This window comes from Meles meles, chromosome 8 (genome assembly GCF_922984935.1).
Source record: "Meles meles chromosome 8, mMelMel3.1 paternal haplotype, whole genome shotgun sequence".
In the NCBI taxonomy this organism is placed as follows: domain Eukaryota; kingdom Metazoa; phylum Chordata; class Mammalia; order Carnivora; family Mustelidae; genus Meles; species Meles meles.
This window is the reverse complement of record NC_060073.1, coordinates 76,959,445-76,984,711: the sequence shown is the minus strand read 5'-3', so window position 1 is coordinate 76,984,711 and position 25,267 is coordinate 76,959,445.

Genomic DNA, 25,267 nt, shown 5'->3' with positions numbered 1-25,267 from the left:
AAGTTGTTTAACCAACTAAGCTACCCAGGTGCCCCTGGCTTGGACTTTTTTTTGCTTTTTTTTTTTTTTTTTTTTTAATTTCAGAGAGAGATCACAGGCAGAGAGGCAGACAGAGAGGAGGGAGGAAACAGGTTCCCCACCGAGCAAGGAGCTAGATGCGGGGCTCGATCCCAGGACCCCAAGACCATGACCCATGCCAAAGGGAGAGACCCAACCCACTGAGCCACCCTGGCACCCCTGACTTGGACTTTTTTTGGATTTTTTTCCCTCACTAACAAGTTAAGCACTTACCTTGTCATTTTCCCCAAACCCCCATTTGTATATGAATTTGGTTCTCACTATGCTTAAAATTTTGTTTTGAATCCTTGTCTAGCTAATAAATGACTACACATCTTTCAAAATCTGGCTCAAATAGTATCCTTTATAGGACATGTTTCTCTATACTGACCATCTCCTTCTACCTCATATCCACCAAGTAAAGTTAATCCTGCTGTAGTTAACATATATACTTCCATGTGCAACATAGTATTGATATTAGTCTATATACACATGACTGAGTGTGCACTTACACACATATACTTAAAAATAGATACTGAGCTGCTTTAGGGCAAGGATAGCATGTCACTCATTTTATTTCTAAGTCTGGCACATAATATGAGCTGAATTTTAAAACAAGGTCTGATAGACAAAGTATTAGATCTTATTCTCCATCCTTAATTAACTAAGTCTGGCTTCCTACAGTGCTCTCTTTGAAGGATTCTTGGACTTTGATCCAGGTTCATAGAGAAAGGTGTCCTGTTTGGATTTGTTGTTGTTATTGTTGTTTATTTTTTGCTTAAAAAATGTTTTTCATGCTATGGTTTTAACTGTTAGCTTGACTTTAAAAATTGGTCCCTACCTCTTTTTCCTTTTCTGTTACTATCTGTTACGATCTATACAAGAGCTTAATATTTGGAAGGTAACTCCCAGTAGATCTGACTTCTAAGTCTACTCCCTTTACACTATACAATGTTATATTTGTACCAGAATGAGTCTATTATTATTTCAAAACCTGCATTTTATTTATATAACTCAAATGATTCATTACAACAATATGCATGTCAAAGTACAGTGTAACCATCATCACAATTTTAGAATATTTTCATCATCCCCAAGTAGAAACCCCAGACCTCCTAACTACCACCCCGGCTCTCAGCAATCACGAATATTTGTTCTTTCCCTACATTTTCCCTATTCTATACATTTCATGGAAATGGAATTATATCTTTTGTGACTGGCTTCTTGCACTTAGGGTGATGTTTTGAAGGTTCATTCATGTGGTAGCATCTAACAGTACTTCATGCCTATATTTGGCTGAATGATACTCTATAATATGGATGTATCCCATTTTTTTATCCAGTCATTAGTTCATAGAAATTTGTGTTGCTTCTAACTTTTGTCTATCATGAATAAAGCTATTTTGAACATTTGTGTACAAGGTATTGTGCAGACATATTTTTATCTCTTGAGTTATACCTAGCAGCAGAACCACTTGGTCAAATGATAACTTTAATTTTTTGAGAAAGTTTCAGACTGTTTTCCAAAGTGGCTGTACCACTTACACTCTAATCAGCCACATATGAGTGTTCTGAGTTCTCTGTATCCTTATCAACAGATGTTATTATCAGACATTTTGATCAGTCATCCTAGTGGATATAAACTGGTATCTCATTGACATTTCAATTTGCATTTCCTTGATGACTAATGATGATAATTTTTTCATGGCTTTATTGGCTTTTTATATATTTTCTTTGGAGAAACATTCAGATAATTTTTTAGTTGGGGTATTTGTCTTTTCATTATTGACTTGTAAGAATTCTTTATATATTCCCAATACAAGTCCTTTTCAAGTATATGATTTGCAAATGTTTTCTCCTATTCTGCGGGCTCTCTTTTCATGTTTTTTTTTTTTAATTTTTATTTGAGAGAGAAAGCATGCAAGTGGACATAAGGGGAGGGTGAGGGTGGAGGGAAAGAATCTTAAGCGGACTCAACACTGAGCTGCAACCCCGTGTGGGGCTCAATGTCACAACCATGAGATCATGACCGGAGTCAGATGTTTAACCAACTGAGCCACCCAGCTGTCTCTCTCTTCATGTTTTTGATAGGGTCCTTTAAAACAAGTTATTTTAAAGTAGAGTCCAATTTAGCTGTTTTTAATCTTTATTGCTGGTAATTCTGGTGCTGTATCTCAGAAACTGTTGCCAAATCATTATTATGAAAATGTATCTCTATATTTTCTTAAAATTTCATAGTTCCAGCTCTTACATTTAAGTTTTTAATTAATTCTCAGTTAATTATTGCATATGGTGGGAGTTAGGGGTCCAAGTCTTGGTTATTTAATTTGTATTTTAAAAAAGCATACCTTAGCATATCCTTTCCTATTGCCAATCCAAGTCATAGGAAGTATTTCTACTATAAGAGCAAGCACAAATGTGGAAGAAGTTTTAAATATATGTCAAAAACTTTATTTTAGTTATTCTTTTTCTTAAAAGGCAGTACAGTGTATTATGGAAATGTACACAGATATTTGAAAAACAAGTGACCTCAGTTTGAATTATATTTTTAGTACTTTTTTGTGACATTGTAAAAATTAGAAAATTTCTTTGACCTTAAAATTTTCTCTGAAAAACAAATTACAGTGAATAGATCATCCTACTGTATTGAAGATTAAATGAGATAATTTCTGTCAAACACCTAATACAGTTCCTATGAGAAAATGTAAACATCATGAGTTTTCATTTTCTACCATCCCCCTCTTTTTTTGTAGTCTGTGTTTCCCAAACTACTTGCCTTAGATTTCTGTTTGGTTTGTTTCTCCAACACACTCCTTGGATGGGCGAACTTTACTGACTTCCTCCTCACAGTCCTACCACATTTAACGTGCTCCTCACTGAATAATAAAGCCAAAATGCATGTATAATTAATAGACACACACAAACTTCATAGGAAATAGAAAGTAGAAATAGAAGGAAGTAGAAATACGAGCATTAGTACAGAAGCAGAAACCCGAAAATGGCACAGGAAAATAATGTAAAACAAAACAAAGTGCTAAACTAAAAACAGTTCTCTTTTCATTCAGTACATGTCTGAGTCTGTTCCAGACTCTGTTAAGCAATGATCGTGCATAGTACTGCAGATGTGATCCTTGCCTTCCCGGATCTGGCAGCTTTTCAGTGAGACTTTCCAAGCTAAGTGGTAGATAACTGGAAGTAGCATTTTCCAGTTCAGATTGTATTTCAGCAGTCTCTAATGCTTTAAGAAATTTTGAGAAAAAGTTTTTCCTAGTCACTTTTCTCAACATAAATTCCTTGACGTTCTGGACTTTAAAGGTAATCATCGAGTAATTCAGCACTTAATAAGCACACAGAAGTCATTCAGATAGTTTGTTATTTGGCCAGGGAGCTGAAATCTACTGTGGAAGGTGGTCAGTGTGAAATATCTAGCATTTCTTACTATTACATCAACCAAACAACTTTAAATGTCTTTCTCTATCACCTCCCCTTCCCCATTACTCCACAGATAGTCACACTGCCAGAGAAATAATTTAAAAAGAGGTTAGGTTTCCTATTTAAGTTAACCTAGAACCACGAGGAGAAAACAGAGATGTGATGTGAGACGGAAATAAGATAAAAAGCTCTGTAGCTATAAGAACTAGGAGAATGTGGAACGCTGGTGGCGTATAAACCTATTTGGAAAGGGATAGGAATCTTGAAGGGTGATGGACCTGAGAGTTGGAACTGTTTTTTCTTTGTTTGTTTTTGTTTTTGTTTTTGCTTTTTTAAACTCTTGGAGGCTGCTGTAATCTTGGAGGAAGTATATGGACTCACTGACTTCCAGTGGGCATTTCCAGCTTTGCTTTTATCATCAGCTTACCTCACCCAGAATATTTTTATGCCATCTGTGCTACTCTTTGATTGAGCCAGTATGAGCAATGAGGTCTGTAACTGAGAGTTTGTGCTCTGTACACCCTAGGAGAGGGACAAGACTGTGAAGGGAGATGAAACTTACTCACTGTAGGTGTGACCTCACATTAACTAAGTCTATTTTGAACCCCACCTTAAGTTCATTTATCAGAGCCATCCTTATAACCATTGGTAATTAGCATGTTTGTTGAGAAATTATCTCTCCAAAATGGATACATGGGGCACCTGGGTGGCTCAGTGGGTTAAAGCCTCTGCCTTCAGCTCGGGTCATGATCCCAGGGTCCTGGGATCGGGCCGCGTCGGGCTCTCTGCTCAGCCGGGAGCCTGCTTCCTCCCTTCTCTCTCTCTGCCTGTCTCTCTGCCTACTTGTGATCTGTCGGGTAAATGAATAAAATCTTTGAAAAAAAAAATGGATACATAACGCTATTTACTCTCTTCTTGTAAATTAAATGGAAAGCTTGTTTGCTTTATTTACATGCTTTGAGATCATTCACCACTGGGGGAAGGAGAGAAAAAAAATGCTTATCTACCATCATGATCCTCCTTTAATTGCTACACCCAGTAAATCCCTGTTTTCTCTGTATGGCTAAACTAACTAGTATTTTAAGAAATGCAAAGGGAGCAAAATACTATACTTGAGCTCTTGAGTCATTGTCAGCCAATCTCCCTCTGAACCCTGCAAGAGCAAGGACAGATGAATAATGCCTCACGTCCTAAAACTGAGAAAATAAGCAGCTTGATAAAATGCAAAGAACCCTTTGGAGCCAGAGCAACAGTCTGAGTTCAGACTCTACATCTTACTACTTTTCCAGCGTGTGTAACCTATTTTGCCTCCATTCCCTCATCTCTGAAATGGGTATGCCAGTATTTCCTCCAAAGGATAATCCTCCATGGATTGCCAGTGATAGTAAACATAAAACTATAGAATAATAATTTGAGTGTAGTAAGTATTCTTCCTCTCTTCCCTTACTCATACTGATCCCACAAAACACAAATGCAATAGAGAAACCAAATCTCAGGAGAACAAAATACACAGTTGCCTAGGCTCTCAGCAGACTGTTTATCTAAGTACATGTGCTTTCTGTTTCTCATCCATGAGCATTTATTGCTTATGGTAAATGAGGCCAACTAAAAGTATATGATGTATACACATCACATACATATACAACATATATGTATATATCATAGATACATGGTACATACATATACATAAAATATAATGTGTGAGGTATATATTTGTATATGTATGTATATGTATATGCCATATGTGTATACATACATGTGATGTATACAGTGTGTGTATATCATAGATTAATGATACATATATATACATAAAATGCATACATATATACTAATATGTGTGATACACCTATGTATCTATGATATATGTGTATATATCATTTCACACACATGCATATGCATGCATATCTACAGTACGTATTTGTATATTATAGATCTACATGCATATATAAAATGTATATATAATACATTACCTATCAATACATTCTATACTATATATGTGTATATTATTATCAATTAATATCTGCTTATTCAGCATTATTTATCTTCTTGAGATATTTGTCCATTCACATATGGTATTCTTAATCAGACCAATTTTTGGAAAACCATAGACAGCTTTTTGGAATCAGAGAAGTGTGTTTTTCCTATGAAAGAGTAAGATCAGTTTCTGTACATGTACAATAGGAAAATATTTCTCTTTCCTGCAAAAGGTAAGAAAACAAAATAAGGCCATGTGTTTGCTAGTTCTCAAAAAGTTTAAAAAAATTTAAAAACCTGGCAGCAAGTGTTTTAAAGATAGTTATGTGCATTTACCCTGAAAAAGACCTGTGAATCAGGTTTAATAGATATAAGTCCACTGAAGAGGTCATTTAGCTTTGGAAATTATTACTCCAACAGATTTTACAGTGAGATGTGAACTTGCAATCATGACCTGGGTATCTAAATTTTAGCACTTAAAAACTCTAAACTATATAAACTTTTAAATTTTGCATATGAGTATTGAGGACTTGCTTTATTCTTATTTATGGAAATATAAAAATTGATACAGGACAAAAATACAATATGAACATTTCAGTCACAAAATAAAAAGGATTTAATTACCACATGTCTCCCATCAAAAACATACCACAGATGTTCATCTAAAAATGCATATGTTTAAATTAGAATTTTCTACAAATAAAAGTGATTTATCTTCTACTCCAGGTCTTAGACAAATCATGTCACTTCTTACATGATAATCAGCCACCATTTTAATTAGAAGTTGTCATTCACCCCAGCACACCAATCTCTGGAAGAGATCAAGTAACAGTTTGTACAGCTGCTCCCATGCTTTGCTTGTCATCTTTAGTCTGACTTTGAATTCCTCTCCCCATCTCTTCCTCTCCTTTAGATACTTTCCCTCCTCCTTTTCCCCATTCCCACTGAGCTGTCAAGAGTTGAAATACTGTAATATGAAATCATTGCCTCTATGACTCTAAAAAAAGGATAGCTTGCACTAGATTTTGATCAAAGGGAATCATTTATAAGATAGATGCAGCAAAAAAACCTCAGGGAGTGTTTTTTTTCTCCCTGAAGCGTCAGGATTATATGAAATAACAAAGACAAAGAAACATATTTTTAAACATTTTTTGTCTTAACATCATGATTAAGTTTATACTATACAATGTTCATCATTATTTTTTTCTTTGTTATTCAGCACCACCTCAGAAAGATGTCACCTATGAACATGTAACTCCAGTAAAAATGGGAAGGGTGAGGAATATAAGAATTACAGCTCTCACTTTTGTGAACAACAATGAATGGAAAATGAAAAGAAAGCTGTAACTATTTTGTAGGGGCAGGAAGACCTCTGGGGAAGACCCATAGGGTTGCCATCATCAAGTGATAATGATGTTTTCAATTCTCCTTGCTGTCATTCTTACAAGGCTGTATTTATGTTGTGCCACATCTCATTAGAATCTTAGCCCCTACAGTAAAACATGCAGTTGCTAATGTTCAGGTGAAAGGTGACCACTGTACTTTGTTCTTTAGGGGAAGCTGTTTCATTGGAGCCCATGTAGTTGTCTTTGCTACACCCACCTTAGTGAGAGCTTGCACACTAAGGTCACAGTCCTTTTAGGAGGCTTGCATGCTATTCTCCATTTTGGGTAGCGGACATTAAAATCCTGATGTCTCTTTCACATAGAAAATGGCACCAAAAACCTCTGCACCAGAAGTAAGGATAATAAGTATAATGGAAAGGCACTGGTCATTTTTAAACTGTGTTTTTTTTTTTTCTATGACATTCCTCTTGTCTGTTGGATGTGGAAAATGACATTTTTAAAATGTGAAATGAAATAATTTAGTTTGCAAATGGCATTCTTTACCCAGATTTTGAAATGCTTATTTATTTATATTCTGGTTTTGAAAATGTAGCCATTTCCTCAGTCTCTGAGCAGATATATAGGAAATGACACTGTTTATAATTTATTCATTTAATTTTTAGTTATATAAAAATGCACCCATTGCCATGGTCTCTAGGTGAATATAAAACATTAACCATGCAATAACAAAGACAAAGTCAAATAATAAAAGCAAGTTGCAAAAATGTGTGGGTTTGAGGTCTTGAAGGTCAAGAAACCAAGATATCTTCAGATTAATAATATAAAGGCATTAAATATTTGGATCTAGAATTAAGGAAGGGAAGTAAGTAAAAGGAAACAGTGTAATCAGTAGGATAAGGAGAACAAAGAATAAGCAGTTAAAATATGTAGACTTGAAAATTATCCAGGCTTTCCAAATCAGCTTTTGTTTGTGTGCATATGTGTATATAAAAGAGGGGCTATTTTAAAAGGGTTATTGGACATGTGTTGTGTGTTGGGAAGAATCAGATCTGATTAAGGTAAGATGTCAGCCATTGCAGGGACTTGGGGAAAGAACTAGAGTCTCGATGTATTTCCAGAGACTGCCACAGTTTCAAATGCCATGGGGACAACCAGTGTCCATTTGTATTTGAAAATATGGGATTCAAATACTTGGAGAATGCAAGTCAAAATGCAGATCCAACGACTACATGACTGAATTGTATTTGGGATCATAGAGTCAGACAAGAACAAAATGAGGCTTACGGGGAGACTATATATGTTCTCTCACCAGTGTTTCCCCAGAATCCAGCCCCTTACTCAATGGTTTGCTAAATGGAAATGAACTGTGTGGTTCTAGAACTTGTCTTTATATGCTGGGAACTTCCTGATTTGTAAGAGGTTCATTCAGTAGGATGAAAGTGCTGGGGGCAAACTAACCAAAAGCAAAAGTTTAAAGAAGTCCTAGCGGTTGATATTTTTGACTGGATTAAACACATTTGAAGTGTGAGAATGGAAGATACATGTGCATAAAAGAATATACCAAAATCCAAAGCAGTGAAAAGGAGAGGATGTTCTCATAAAGTGTGTCATGTCTGATGATACATGCTCTAGGTCTTCATATACTGCACTGCACCAAGAATCTTGCACCTTAGTGGGGGAGGTAGAAGGGAGCTGGCATTAGAATGTCCTTAAAGTTTAGCAGTGATTAAATAAATGAAAGAGGCTGGCATGAGAGTGAGATCCATCCACAGTCAAGGGAATTATGAAGATACTGTAGGACAAAACCAAAGTGATCACCCACTCCTCTCAGTGAGACTTGTGCCTTTCATCTTCCATGGTCCAAAGAACAAAGCAGAAGAAAGATGTATTGGAAGAAAGATGAGAAACTGTTTATTTGTTTTGGGGACACTAAAAGTCTTTATGTAGAAAATAAGATGTTTTATTATCTGAAAGGATAGAAGACAAAGATTCAGGCTAAAACTCTGGGATATCAGGTTTATGTAAAATAGTGATACAGATTTTGAGGCATGAAGATCATTTAGTACTATGATGGTTTATCAAAAGAAGTGTTAGAATAGGTTTCTGTGGAGGTCTTTACACACATTTTTTTTTTCCATGAGCATTAATTCTTCAAAACTAGTTTTGTAAATAAGGAACTGGATTTGAATTTGATACACTAAACTGTTTCTGAAATAAACCAGAAAAAAAAAAAAACTTGGTTGTTCTCCTTAAAAAAGAAATATGATCTGGCATTGTGTTTTAATGATGTACCCTGCAAATAATTTTAGAACATGTAATATTACCCAACGATTTAATTGGAGCTCTGTTCCAACAACCAGTACTGATGTTCATCATTCATTGTCTGCTTCAGTTTGTGGCTCTTAAGAGTTCTGACCTTGCATTAAATATACTGCATAAGTAATAAGAAACCTGTATTTCTTCACTGTCCTATTCTACTAATGCTTACAATATCGGTTTCATTCACATTACTGACAGATTGATGATGTAAATTTGTTTGCAGTTATGCTATTTGATTTCAGTGTGTGCCTTTTTAAATTTGCAATGGGGATCTAAACTACTTTTATTTTCCCTTTAATCTTAGAAGATCACCTTTGTACAAATGTGAGTATGGTTAGGAGAGAAGCTGTTGTGACCAATTTTGCTTTGATGTTCACATTGAAAAACAGTGTTGACTTCCAGATTCTGGTCCCTCCTTGAAGACTACTAGGCTTTTCCTCAGATGAACTTCTCTGGCTCACTGTTGGTACAAGTCAGTTTGTTTTAACTGCCTGATTGATGGATTTCCATAGCAGTGCAGCAACTTAAATATCTATGTGTGCATAAATACATTTACATGTGTATTTATCTATGTACATATGTATAATGCACATATATACATAATATGCATATGCACATATTTATATATAAGCACATATATTTTTCTGAAGTTACTGTAATTATCAATAAGCTAGGAAAAAACATATATATGGTAAAGACACTTAGAAAAATGGGAATGGGAAGAAATGTCCTCAACTTAATAAAAAGCATCTATAAAAAAGTCTATAGCTAATACTATATTAAATGGAGAAATACTGAATGCTTTCCTCTTCAGATCAGGGACAAGTTTGGAATGCCCACCCTCTACCCTTTTAGTCAACAGTGTATTTGGGATCTGAACCAGTACAATGAAAAAGACATTAAAAAGGCTGGTAGGAGAAGAAATAAATTTTGACTTATTTCTAGAGAACATGATTGTATAAATAAAAATCCCAAAGAATTTACTCAAAAGCTACTGTAGGTACTGAGAACATTTAATAAGCCTGTAAGATTCAAGATGAATATATAAAAATTAATGGTGTTTCTATATGCTTACAATGAACAATAAAAAGATTTGATAAATTCTTGATACTAAGAAAATGTGCATTCTGAAAACAACAAAATACTGACGAGAGAAGTTAAATAAATAAATGAACTTAGAGGTGTGCTTTGTTCATGGAACAGGCCTTCAAAATTGTTAAGATTGCAATTATTCCAAATTAGTAAGTAGATGAATCTCAATTCCTACCTAGATCCTAGCTGGCTATTTTATAAACATTGACAAACCAATGCTAAAATTTAGGAAAAAATATAACAGATCTAGAAGCAAAAGAACTGTGAAAATAGAGGGATGGAATAAACACTGATTTCAAAGCTTACTATAATGAAAGAATAACTAAGACAGTTTGATACTAGCATAAGGATTCACAGATCAATGAAATAGAATAGAACTTCCCAAAATAGGCCACTACCTTATGTCCAGTGTTTTTGTTCAAAAACAGCCAAGATGTTTTAGTGGGGAAATAATATTTTCAACAATTAGTGCTCAAAAATTTGGACACCCTTATGCAAAAAATGAACCTTGATTCTTGTACCATGTACAAACATTAATTCAAAATGGATCATAGACTTAAATGATAAAAACTAATATTACATGACTTTTGTAATGTAACATAAAAGGGTATCTTTGAGTCTTCAGATAAGATAATAAAAAAAGTAAATAGTTATAGTTTTTTATATGTTTCCAGCATAAAAACATCATTACAATCAAAATAATGAACCTATCGAGCCTAGGTGACTCAGTCAGTTAAACATTTGTATTCAGCTCAGGTTATAAGCTCAGGGTTGGCTCAGGGTAGAGCCCAGATCTGGCTCCCTGCTCAGCAGGGAGTTTGCTTCTCCCTCTTACTCTGCTCCTCCCCTCCTGTTCATGCTAGCTTGTGCGCTCTCTTTCAAATAAAGAAGAAATCTTTAAAAAAAAAAAGATAACGAACATATCACTCATTAATTTTCTCATGTCTCTTTCTAATCTTTTTCCTCCCTTGTCTTCTCCCCATCCCAAGAACACTGATCTGCTTTCTGAATTTATAGTTTGCATTTTCCACAATTTTATATAACTGGAATAAATTATGTTCTTTTTTGAGTATATTATATATTTTTAGCATTAAGTATGTTTTAATAAGAACAATTTTCATAATTATACCTCAACTTCATATGCCCATTTTCATTAGATTTTTCTGCTGTTCTAAAATATTTCTATAAATTTGGTTGCAAATATGTTACCAATTTTTTAGTTTCCTGTGTACAACAGTAATTTGGTATTTATATAAATTATGAAACAATTACCACAAATTATGAAATGATAACCTCCTGTCATCACACAAAGTTGTTACATTATTGACTATATTTTTCATGATGTACATTACTTATGTAGGTCCTAATTTTATAATTGGAAGATTATATCCCTTAATTTTCTTCACTTTATTTGTCCACCCCTCCCCCCAACAACACACCCTTCCTCTCTGACAACCATCAGTGTGTTCTCTGTTATCTCTGAGCCTGTTTCTGTTTTGTTTGTTCATTTGCTCATTACACATTTAAGTGAGGTCCTACAGTATTTGTCTTTCTCCTTTTTTAGGATGGCACCCTATAGGTGTGTCCATTTTCTTACAAATGGCAAGACTTCATTCTTTTTCATATCTGTAATAATCCTTTTTGTATGTATCTCCACGTCTTCATTATCCATTAATCTATTAATAGACATTTTGGTTGCTTTTATATCTTAACTATCTTAAATAATGCTTCAGTGAACATAGAGGGTGCCTATAGTTTTTGGAATTACTGTTTTCATTTTATTTCTTTTTTTTTAAGATTTTATTTATTTATTTGACAGATAGAGATCACAAGTAGGCAGAGAGGCAGACAGAGGGAAGCAGGCTCCCTGCTGATCAGAGAGCCCGATGTGGGGCTCAATCCGAGAACCCTGAGATCATGACCTGAGCTGAAGGCAGAGGCTAAACCCACTGAGCCACCCAGGCGCCCCTGTTTTCATTTTCTTTAGATGAATACCTAGAGATGGAATGCTGAATCATATAGTGTGACTTTTAATTTTTGAAGAGCTTCCATACTGTTTTCAAATAGTGGCTACATCAGTTGGCCTTCCCAACAGTTTACAAGGCTTCCCTTTTCTCCATGCCCTCACCAAACTTGTTATTTTTCTTTTTGATAATAGCCATTCTGACAGATTTGAGGTAATAATTTTACTGTGGTTTTGATATGCTTCTTTCTAATAATGAGTGATGTTGAGCATCTGATTCATGTACCTGTCAACATCTGTAGGTCTTCTTTGGAAAAATCCCTGTTCAAGCTTCTGCCTATGTTTCAATCAGATGGTTTTTTGATAGAGTTGTAGGAGTTCTTCATTTTAGATGATAAAGAGTTATCTTTATCAAATACATCACTTGTGAAAATCTTCTCCCATTCAATAGGTTGCCTTTTCATTTTGTTAGTGGTTTCCTTAACTGTGCAAAGGTTTTTTAGTTTAACGTAATGCCACTTAATTTTGCTTTTGATGTCCTTCCCTGAGGATACATATCCAAAATATATATGTCTAAGACCATTGTCAAAGAACTTACAGCCTGTGTTTTCTTCTAGAGTTTGAAGTTTCAGGTGTTACATTTAAGTCCTTTGGCTATTTTGTGTTTATTTTTCTATATAGTATATAAGAAAGTGGTCCAGTTTCATTATTTTGCATGTAGCCGTCCAATTCTCCCATCACCATTTACTGAAGAAATGGTGTTTTCCCCATTGCATATTCTTCCTTTGCTGTAGATTAACTGACCATATAAATATGGGTTTGTATCCGGGCTCTCTGTTCTATTTCAGTTGCTTTGTAGTATAGTTTGAAATCTGCAAGTATGCTATCTCCAGCTTTTTTGTTCTTTAGATTGCTTTGGCTACTCAGGATCTTCTGTGTTTCCATACAAATTCTAGGATAATTTGTTCTAGTTTTATGAAAAATGCTATTGGTATTTTGATAGGGATTGCACTGAATTTGTAGATTTCTTTGGGTAGTGTGGACATTTCAAGAATTTTTTCTAATTCATTTTAGTTCATCTAATTCTTTTCAATTCATTTTAAGATTCTTCCAGTCCATGAGAGTGATCTGTCTGTGTCATCTTCAGTTTCTTTCAGTGATGTTTTATAGTTTCCAAAGTATAAATTTCACCTCCTTGGTTAAATGTATCCCTAGGTATTTTATTCTTTTCGATGCATTAAAAGTGGAATTTTTTAAAATAGCAGCCTTTCCAGTAAGTGTTCAAAACTTGAAACAGCTAAAACTAAGTAGTTATCTGGTAGATGGTACAGGTTTTTCCTATTATATATTCTTACCTTTTGTCATAGGTGAATGGATAAAGATATGATACATATATAATGGAATATTATTCAGCCCTAAAAGAAAGAATGAAATCTTGTCATTTGTGACAACATCGATGGACCTAGAGGGTACCATGCTAAGTGAAATGTCTGTCAGAAAAAGACAAATACCATATAATTTCATTCATATGTGGAAATTAAGAAACAAAAAAAACCCCTCTCTTTAATATATATTTATTTGTTTTAAGAGTGAGAGAGTGCACGCAAACAGGGGGAGAGGTTAGGGAAAGGGAGAGAGAGAATCTCAAGCAGACTCCCCTCTGAGTGTGGAGCTTAACACTGAGCTCAATCCCACAACTCTGAGAACATGACCTAAGCTGAAATCAAAGAATTGGAGGCTTAATTGAGCCACCCAAGTGCCCCAAAACCAGATTCTCAAAAACAGAAAACAAACAAGTGGTTGCCAGAGGGGAAGCAGGTGAGAGGATGAGTAAAATAGATAAAGGGGATTAAGAATACACATATCTTGATGAACACTGGGAAATGTATAGAATTGTTAAATTATAATGTACATCTGAAATTAATACAACACTGTTAATTATACTTGAATTTAATTTTTTTAAAATTTCTTTCTGATTATTAGTATATAGAAATACAAAAACAAGAACAATAAAAGAAATACAACATATTTCTGTAGATTGATTTTTGTCCCTTGTTACTTTACTGAATTCATTTATTGTAATGTTTTTTTGTAGAGGTTTTTGGGTTTTCTATATATAGTATGTAATCTGCAATTGTGATACTCTTCCTTTATAATTAGAGTAGTTTTGTTTTGTTTTTGTTTTTGTTTTTTTCCCCCTTGCCTAATTGCTGTAGCTAGGACTCCCAATAGTATGTTGAATAATACTAGGGAGAATGGGTATCCGTGTCTTGTTTCTGATCTTAGAGAAAAAGCTTTCTGAGGGTATGTCATATATAGCCTTAATTATGTTGAGGTATGTTCCCTCTAAACTCGAGTTTTTTGTTTGTTTATTTTTTGTTTTCTAAGATTTTATTTATTTGACAGAGATCACAAGCAGGCAGAGAGGCAGGCAGAGAGAGAGGAAGAAGCAGGCTCCCCACTGGGCAGAGAGCCTGATGCGGGGCTCGATCCCAGAACTCTGGGATCATGATCTGAGCCGAAGGCAGAGTCTTTAATCCACTGAGCCACCCAGGTGCCCCTAAACTCGAATTTTATCATGAATGGATATTAAACTTTCAAATGCTTTCTCTGCATCTGTCGAGATGATCATATGATTTTCATCCCATTTTGTTAAAGTGCTGTATTGCATTGATTGGTTTACAAATATCGAACTATCCTTGCATCTCTGGAATAAATCCCACTTGATCATGGTATATAATCTTTTTAAAGTATTGTTGAATTTTGTTTCTGATTCAAGGGTTTTGTATCTAATTCCATCAAGGATATTGGCCTGTAGTTTCCTTTGTGTGTAATGTCTTTGGTTTAAGTATCTGAGTAAAGATGGTCTTGAGGAATGAGCTTGGAATTGAATTTTTTGAAATAATTTCAGAAAAATAGGTATTTACTCTTCTTTAAATTAGATAGGATTCACTTTTTGAAGTCTGGTTCTGGATTTTTGTTTGTTGGGAGTTTTTGAACACTGATTAATTTTATTATTAGTAATTGGTCTATTCAAATTTCTAGTTCTTCCTGATTGAGACTGGAAGATTGTGTTTCTAGGTATTTCTTCTCAGTTGTACATCTGTTGGCATCTAATTGTTCTTAGTAGTGTTTTGTGATTCTTTTTATATCTGTGGAATTAGTTGCAACTTCTCTTTTTTTTCATTTTTTGGTCATTTATTTGGGTCCTCCCTTTCTTGATAAGCCTTACTAAAGGTTTATCAGGTTTATTATTTTGGTTCTGTGTTTCATTTATTTCCATTCTGATTTTATGATTTTCTTCTTTCTACTAACTTTGGGATTTGTTCCTTTTTTTCTGGTTCCTTTATGTGTAAAATTAGATTTTTTTTTCTTGTTTGTTGGGTTAGGTCTGTATTACTATAATCTTTGTTTTTATAACTGTTTCTTTTCCTTTTTCTGTGTCCCATTAATTTTGGAGTGTTTTCATTTTTCTTAACGTATTTCTTTTTTAATTTTCTCCTTGATTTTTTCATTGATCCTTTGGTTATTTAGTAGTATGTTCTTTAGTCTTTACATGTTTTTAGTCTTTTGTTTAATTTTCTTATAGTTTAGTGATTAGAAAAGATGCTTGAAATGATTTTAAACCTTTTTAAATTAAGCGAGAGTTGTTTTATGGCCTAATGTGATCTATTCTGGAGAATGTCCATGTGTACTTGAGAATAATGTTTAGTCTGCTGTTGTTGTATTGAATGTTATATATCTGTATTATATATTATTATCATATTATACACACACACACACACACACACACACAATCTATATGATGTAATATATTGTTCAAAGCCACTGTTCACTTACTGATTTTCTGTCTAGATGATCTATCCGTCAATGTAAGTGAGGTGTTAAAGTCCTGTCACATTATTGCTTTGCTGTCAATTTCTCTCTGCATGTGTTAATATTTGTTTTATGTATTTAGGTGCTTTTACGTTAGTTAATAAGATAAATCACTTATAAATATATATTAGATTTGTCCTTTAATCATTATATGATGCCCTTCTTTTATTTATTTATTAATCATTTTTATTAGCATATAATGTATTATTTGCCCCAGGGGTACAGGTCTATGAATTGTCAGGCTTACACACTTCACAGAACTCACCAAGGCACATACCCTCCCCCATGTCTATAACCCAACTACCCTCTCCCTACCCCCCAATAACCCTCAGTTTATTTTGTGAGATTAAGAGTCTCTTATGGGGGCGCCTGGGTAGCTCAGTGGGTTAAGCCGCTGCCTTTGGCTCAGGTCATGATCTCAGGTTCCTGGGATCGAGTCCCGCATCGGGCTCTCTGCTCAGCAGGGAGCCTGCTTCCCTCTCTCTCTCTTTGCCTGCCTCTCTATCTACTTGTGATCTCTCTCTGTCAAATAAATAAAATCTTTAAAAAAAAAAAAAAGAGTCTCTTATGGTTTGTCTCCTTCCCGATCCCATCTTGTTTCATTTTTTCCTTCCCTACCCCCAAACCTCCCACTCTGCCTCTCAAATTCCTCATATCAGGGAGATTATATGATAATTGTGTTTCTCTGATTGACTTATTTTGCTCGGCATGATACCCTCTAGTTCCATCCATATTGTTGCAAATGGCAAGATTTCATTTCTTTTGATGGCGGCATAGTATTCCATTGTATGTGTATGTATGTATGTGTGTATGTGTATATATATGTGTGTATATATACACACATATATATATATATATATCATATCTTCTTTATCCATTCATCTGTTAATGGACATCTAGGTTCTTTCCATAGTTTGGCTATTGTGGACATTGCTGCTATAAACATTCGGGTCCATATGCCCCTTCGGATCACTACATTTGTATTTTTAGGGTAAATACCCAGTAGTGTGATTGCTGGGTCATAGGGTAGCTCTATTTTCAACATTTTGAGGAACCTCCATGCTGTTTTCCAGAGTGGGTTCACCAGCTTGCATTCCCACCAAAGTGTAGGAGGGTTTCCCTTTCTCTGCATCTTCTCCAACAGTATGATGCCCTTCTTTGTCTCATGTCACAAACTTTGCTTTAAAGTCCACTTAGTCTGATAAAAATATTGTTATTTCATCTTTGTTTTCATTTCCATTTGCATGGAATCTGTTTTTCCACCCAGTCATTTTCAGTGTGTATGTGTCTTTAGAACTGAAGTGAGTTTCTTAAAGACAGCATATATGTGGGTCTTTATTTTTTTTTTAATCTATTCTGTTACCTTGTGTCTTTTGATAGAGCATTTAGTCCATTTACACTTGAAGTAATTATTGATAGGTATGTATTTATTGCCATTGTGTTAATTGTTTCTGATTGTTTTGCAGTTATATTTATTTTTCTCTTGCTCGCTTCCTCTTTGATTTAATGAATTTTAGTGTTCTGTCTGAATTATTTTCTTTACATTTGCATATATATTATAGGTTTTTGGTTGCTGTGAGGTTAATATAAAACCTATTTTTTTAAGGTTTATTTATTTTAGAGAGAGATTGTGTGTGAGTAGGGGGAGGAGAAGAGACTCTCAAGCAGACACCTGCTGAGCATAGAGCCCAGAGTGGGGCTCTGTCCTAGGATCCATGAGATCATGACCTGAGCCAAAATCACAAGTTAGACACTCAAACAACTGAGCCACTCAGATACCCCATAATAATCGATTTTTAATTGATGATCATTTAAATATAAGAACAGTCTAAAAGTGCTACATTTTTACCAATATACACAAATATTTTGTTTTTAATGTATTTTGGATCTTTTTATTTAGTGTAGCATTTAATTATTCTAGATTTAGTTGGTTTTACTACTTTGGTCTTTTAACCTTAATACTAGCTTTATAAGTGATTAATCCACTGGTGCAGTTTCTTTTACTTATAATTTTAAGACTCATTGATGTTACTTATTGTACCAGTGGTTTTCAAAAATCCTAAATCAATACTTCATTTATTTTTTTATTGTTAAGTAGTATTTAATTTTATGAATATACTGCAGTTTACACTTTAACCTGTTGATGGACATTTGGTTTGTTTCTAGTTTTTAATTATTGAAAATAAAACTGTTATGAATATTAATAAGTTTTTGTAGGAATAAAGCTTTATTTCTCTTTAAATACGTAGAAATAGAATGGCTTATTCATATGCTGTTCATGTTTAAATTTCTTTTAATCTTCCAAACTGTTTTTCAAAGAGGCTGTACCATTTTACACTTCTACCAGATGTGCAAAAAAGTGTCAGTTCTTCCACATTATTGTCAGCACTTGGTGTTACGACCAATGCTTTTAGACATTCCCATAGATAATGCAGTGGTGGTATCTCATTGTGGTTTTAATTTAGTTTTCTTTGTCCAACAAATATAGAGATTTGGTGAGGTATCAATTCAAATTGTCCACTTTAAAAGTTAGTTTATTATAGAATTTTGAAAAAGTTTATATATTCGGAGTATCCATTTTCAGATATAAGGCTTGCAAATTTATAAGATTTCTGTTACTCTGTCCACATCAGATGGTTCCTGCTAAAATAATACTACAACTAAAGAATGAACTCATGAAGAAAAACATATATATATGCACATACACACACACAAAATATATATATATATGTTTATATATAGAGAGAGTTTTTTTTGAGAGAGTTTTTTTTTTAAAAGACATAAAATGTAAATATAAATGACTATTCTGAAATAGTGGCTTGGGGGAAATTGAAAGTATTATACTAAAACACAAAATGGTAGAAATTAGAATGATGAAAATCTGAGTATTAAAAACAAAGATTTGAATGACAGATTCAAGAGCTCTAACAGCAAATATATTTCCTAGATTCAATATACTGCTCTGTGAAACTATCTTGTCCTGCTGCCTTCTCTTATAGTAATTTTTTAAGGCAAAAAACATTACCTTTACATACCTTCTAAAGTTATTTGTATATTCTAGCTTTTCTTCTTGAATCAATTTTGGTTATTTATATTTTGCTAGGAAATCATCTGTTGCATGATATCTTTTTTAAAAATCTCTAAACATTTTGAATCATAATAGATTTTTAAAATATATGATGAAATAGTATAGAACTTATTCTCACAAAAGTTATTTTACTTTGGTTTACAGTGGTTGTCAACCATGAATAACTCATAAATATAATACTATTTTTAAAGTCATTTCAGAAATCTTGAAAGTGATTTGTGCAAGCATAATCCACTTAATTGAAAAATTGATCATTGGTCTTATATTTTCTGAAATTATAATCTCCTGGAACAGCAGTCAATTAGCGTATCTGACTGAAAACACAAGGCTTTCTTTAGAACAAGTATAGAATTGATTTTGACACTTTTGTTTGCAAGATGGAAGTAAAAACTATCCAGGAAACAAACAAACAAAAAGTGTTTTATACACTAACAATTTTTAACCCAGATTTAACTTATGGGCTAAAATAATACTCTAAATCAAAATAGTATTTAAAAACATCACCATTTTTCTCATCTGTGGTCAAAAACAATGAGAGTCTTAGTTTGAGATCATTGTTTTGTTTTGTTTTTAATAAAGCGTGACATGCAAGTTTCAGGAGATCTTTAAGATCAGTCCAGGCATTTTACTGTTGCTTATTTTTCTTTATATAAAGTAATATTTTGAAACATTCAAATATCATCCATGAAAGTTTTAGGGTTTTTTTTTTTAAATCCCAAGTACACTAGTAGTACTTGACCAACTCCTATTGGGTGAGTAGCATCAGGGGAGGGACTTTGGTGAAGGTCTGTTACTGGAGGCAGAGGAGGCTATCTTGAGGTAACTGTTTGAAGGGCAGAGTTTGGAGAGGGTTGCTTTGCGTTTTAAAAACAGAGCTGCCCTATGACCCTGCAATTGCACTACTGGGCATTTACCCCCAAAATACAGATGTGGTGAAAAGAAGGGCCAGCTGTACCCCATTGTTCATGGCAGCAATGGCTACAGTTGCCAAACTGTGGAAAGAACCAAAATGCCCTTCAATGGATGAATGGATAAAGACGATATGGTCCATATATACTGTGGAGTATTATGACCCCATCAGAAAGGATGAATGCCCAACTTTTGTATCAACATGGACGGGACTGGAGGAGATTATGCTGAGTGAAATAAGTCAAGCAGAGAGAGTTAAGTATCATATGGTTTCACTTACTTGTGGAGCATAAGGAATAACAATGGAGGACATTGGGAGATGGAGAAGAGGAGTGAGTGGGGGAAATCGGAGGGGGTTATGAACCATGAGAGACTGTGGACTCTGAGAAGTAAACTGAGGGTTTTGGAGGGTGGGGGTAGGGGTTGGGTGAGCCTGGTGGTGGGTATTAAGGAGGGCACATATTGCATGGAGCACTGGGTGTGGTATATAAACAATGAATTTTGGAACACTGAAAAAAATACATTAAAAATTATTTTTCCTATGGCAAAATGATGAGAAGACCTGTTAGGCTTGAGTAGTAATTGATTTGACCGTTCTTCCTTTGTGTTCCGGGCAGAATGAGTCAGAGTTAGAGATCTAAATATTGTTAATAAAGCTGAATTGAAGATTAAAGCTTGACATAAAATCAGAGTTGAACTTCCTAATATTTCTCATTAAAATGAATAAACTTACCTGAAACATTTTTAAAGACTGAGTATTTCAGGATAGGCAATAGAAAAGAGGGGGAAAAGAGGAGAAAATATGTCAACACTGAGGATTAACTGTTTCCAACAATCAGATAAATCACTTCTCCTTGGGGAAGAAAAAGAAAAGGGGTAGAGCCCAAACTCCTTCAGTATACTCCTTTCCATGGAGTAGAAGCTAATTCTATGAAAATGTGAGCATTTTGAGTACTCTCTGCTAAGGCACATATCTAATCATGAATCTATTACTTCCCTTGAGGGAGGGTAGAATCTCTTTCCCTTTTTTGTTAGTTGAAACATTATTTGGTAAGGTAGCATAATGTTGGATGGAGAGATTTTTCTACAGGATGTTTGTAGGCCTTACATACTTAGAATGTTGCAATATATATGAAAATTTAGATGTTTTCTAGGGTACTAGAATTCTTACTTGATAGACAATAGACAATATTCCATCTTTTTTTTTTTTTTTTCAGTAGGAAGCAGCAAACACATTAACTATATGCCAGGGAGTGTTCTCTGTGTGTGGGGGGGCATGTGCACGTGTTTATAAAACAAAACATGATCAAAGGCCATTTAAAACAGTCTACTCCTGTAGTTATCCCCATGAATGCATACAAACTTCTTAATAGCTGTGTTAATCATACCTCACATTTCTATCTCACTCATGGTACCCAGAATGGAATGCCCTATTCTGTCTTCTGTCTGTGGAATCATTTGGTATTGTCTAAGAGTCCTCCCTAGAACCCTCCATGATTTCTCTCTTGGGCTTTCTTAGCATTTTCTTTCTTCTAATATTTTTAAAATATTGTTAATTGTTCTATGTTTAAAAGACAAATTCATAGTTTTTTTTAAAGATTTTATTTATTTATTTGACAGACAGAGCTCACAAGTAGGCAGAGAGGCAGGCAGAGAGAGAGGGAAGCAGGCTCCCTGCTGAGCAGAGCCCCGGATGTGGGTCTTGATCCCAGGACCCTGAGATCATGACCTGAGCTGAAGGCAGAGGCTTTAACCTACTGAGCCACCCAAGTGCTTCCAAATTCGTAGTTTTTTTTTTTTAATATAAAATCTGTAGTAAATACAGAAAATGTAGAGGAGATATTAGCAACATCAATAATTCATTTTATTTACTGAGCCTCAGGTGTATGCCAGACACTGTGCTAAAGGAAAACAATGAATATGACCAAAAAGGTCAATACATTCACCAAGAGTTACCATTCTTGTATTTTATTTGAAATGTTTCAATTAAAATTAATGACTAATTACAGGATTTTGATATAATTTTTATTTAAATTACTTATGATGCATCCTTCCCCTCAACCACATCAAGAATTTTATTAAAAAATGACTATGCATTTTTATTCTTTGACAGAGAGAGAGATCACAAGCAGGCAGAGAGGCAGGCAGAGAGAGGCAGGCAGAGAGAGAGGAGGAAGCAGGCTCCCTGCTGAGCAGGAGCCACTGAGCCACCCAGGCGCCCCTATGCATTTTTATTCTTATAAACAACCTAGTTGATTTAAATGCCAACCCCTCTTGATAGTTTTAGTTTTTGTATTTAAACTTGCTTTGCTACATTAATATTGTAACCTTCCTAGTGTTATCTGCAATAGAATTCTAGTATCCATTCTCTCCTTCTTTAATATCAAAGGCTCATTTTGTGATGGCACTATTGTGCCTGAATAAAAATATTTACTTCTCAATACTCTCTTGCATCTAGGTGTGGCTGTGTATCATAGTTCTGACTAATGACATTAAGCAGAATTTCTCTGAGAACTTCTAGAAAAGATTTTGATTTCCTTTTAGAGGCTCTGCTCCCTTTTCTTTCTCCCTTTTCTTGCTGTTTGGGTGTGGAGAGGAGGCTGGAAGTTGGTTAGCTCTCTTGAGGTCCAGAGGCAACAAACATAAAAACAGGCGGACACTGTTATGACAGAACTAAAACATCAAAAAAACTTTGGTCACTAATAGCATCCTTGAGTTACTGTGATCTGACCTTTTTATTCCATAAAATAATAAAGTTCAAGCAATTTTTTGGGGGTTACTTACTAGAAGTCAAACACATCTAAATTGATATAACATCATACAGATTTGTTCAGTGTTAAGGCAGGAACAAGCAATCTTCATTTGGTATTAATACTATAGATTCTTAACTGGAATTGTGCGACTTAAATCAAGAATACAATATGTTACGGGTTGAAATATATAAATATAGTACAATCTAGGGTAAGAGTCATCCCCTTTTAGAAGTTATAATTTGGTGGCTAAAGTACTAGCTTGAGCACAAATGGGACTTTGGAGATGAATAGCACACATTCTTGGATGCAAAGGTAGGGACGAGTTGGTCCTCAAGAAGGGAAGAAACCTAAGAATTTGAAAGCCATTTCCCCATTATTCATTTTTCATATCAGCTTAGAGCATGAATCTTCTCTATTGTTCTCTCCCTGCAACTAATGAAAATTTCTTCATGGTCAGCATAGCCTTAAACAGCCAATCCATAGCTCTTGGAGTACAGAATTTACCGTCTAGCTCCTCGTGAAGTCTGATTCATCTTCTATCTTACATCACAAGATTCCACATTTCTGGGAAGTGATCATTTGGGTCAGGTGTCTACTCTAGTTCAAATGGTTATTTTTGGATCAAATTTCAGGGAAGGAAAACTCAAAAGATCAACTGGGGAGAGAACCCAGAAAAAAATCATTCACTTATCCACAGAAAATGGCACCACATTATTTTATCTAAGCTTATCAATGTTGGAGAATCATTCTGTTCTTATTCTCAGATTTCTAAAATAAAATTTTAAGATTTCTCTTCCTTCCTGGGGGTGTCTGTGTTTTCTTTCCTTCACGCTCCCTCTCCCTCTCTGTGGGCAAGTGAGATGCTTATTGTTTTAGTTCAGAGTATGCTTTCCCTTTGTTTATCCTAAAATGACTAACAGATTTTCTCCTTTGTGGTGACTCCTTACCATCTAGTCATGATAATTAGGTTTTTGTTGATTGGTTCTTGTGTCTTCTGTTTAATTGTGGTAGATTCGTAAACTTGATTTCATAGACTATTATAGGGTGTGTGAATCCAGACAAAAGTGAGGTGCATGCAGTGAAATGTTGGGATATTTCACAGATTATGAGGTAGGCACTGAGATAACAATTAATTAATTGTAACATTAATTCCATTGTAATCCTGTGATGACAGATGATAGTACTCAAAAACAAGCTGTCTGCAGATATCTCCACCATTCAGTTTTCTTGCCCAATAAACGAGGGTAACATTTTCCCAAGTAACCTTGGGGACTTGATGTGAGCATCTAATAAGGAAATAAAAAGGTCTTTGAAAAGAATAAAGCACTTTTGCTGAGTTTGGGGAATTGTTAATTATTGATGCTGTTAAATCTAATTAGGAACTAACCTTAATTTATCTAATTCTATACATTATGTTCCTTGAAATCTCTGCCATTCTCTCAACAACTCGTATAATTTGTTTTATAACTGAAGCAAAATTTTTTTCACACTATAATTTAAAATTCTTGCTATGAATAACATTTTCTTTGAATACAAATTGGCCTTTGAAGTCAAGATTCAATATGAGTGATTGCTACTTGGCATTGTTTTAAATATTCATTTGAAAATCACATGTAGTAGTCAAACTTGCCCATATTTTTACTCTCTGATTAATCAATTTTAAGTGGAAAATCTTAATTTATTTTACCTATTAATGCATGAACCTATAAAGATATGTAGTATATTTCTTATGTAGTAATTTCACAACTCCTCTAATAGTCACAATTTTCTGAGGATTCCAAAGTGATAAGGTCTGCTTATACTATCTCGAAGGATGAGATATGATTATTTACTTTAAATTTATTTAGACTTTAAAAAAAGTAATCACTTTTTAAGTCATATTTTCTTAATTTAATTCAAGTCATGTACAAAGAAATCCATTTCTCCATCACTCACCATATTCACAATTCCAGTGAATTTTGGTAATTTCAAAAAACCAAATCCTCCTGTTTTGAAAATTGGATCTCTGTATTTCTAACAAGCTCCCAGATGATATCAATGGCTTCTGATCTACCAGGAACACCAGACCTAAGAAATGGCAGCTATGAAATTAGAACCTAAAACTTCATACTCTCATTTCAAATAGCCTTCCTGAATTATTACAGTTCTCTTCTACTTCAGATTGGGGTGGGGGGTGGTGGGCCTGGGTGGATTGGGGTAAATCCCAGTAAGTTAATGATAGCCCAATTGGCAAAAGAAGAACTCTGTCCATTGATCGAAAAACAATAATAACTACTTAGTGAATATTACTGACTAAACTGATTTGGATTTAATTAGCTAGAAACAATTAAAAAGAACTGTGTTTCAGTACTTTGTCTTTAGGACACATTAAAACAAACAAAATCAACTTTTAGGTGATGTCTGAGATAATCCCTACTCTGTCCAATCTCTCTCTTTTGGTTCAACCTCTACTCCATATA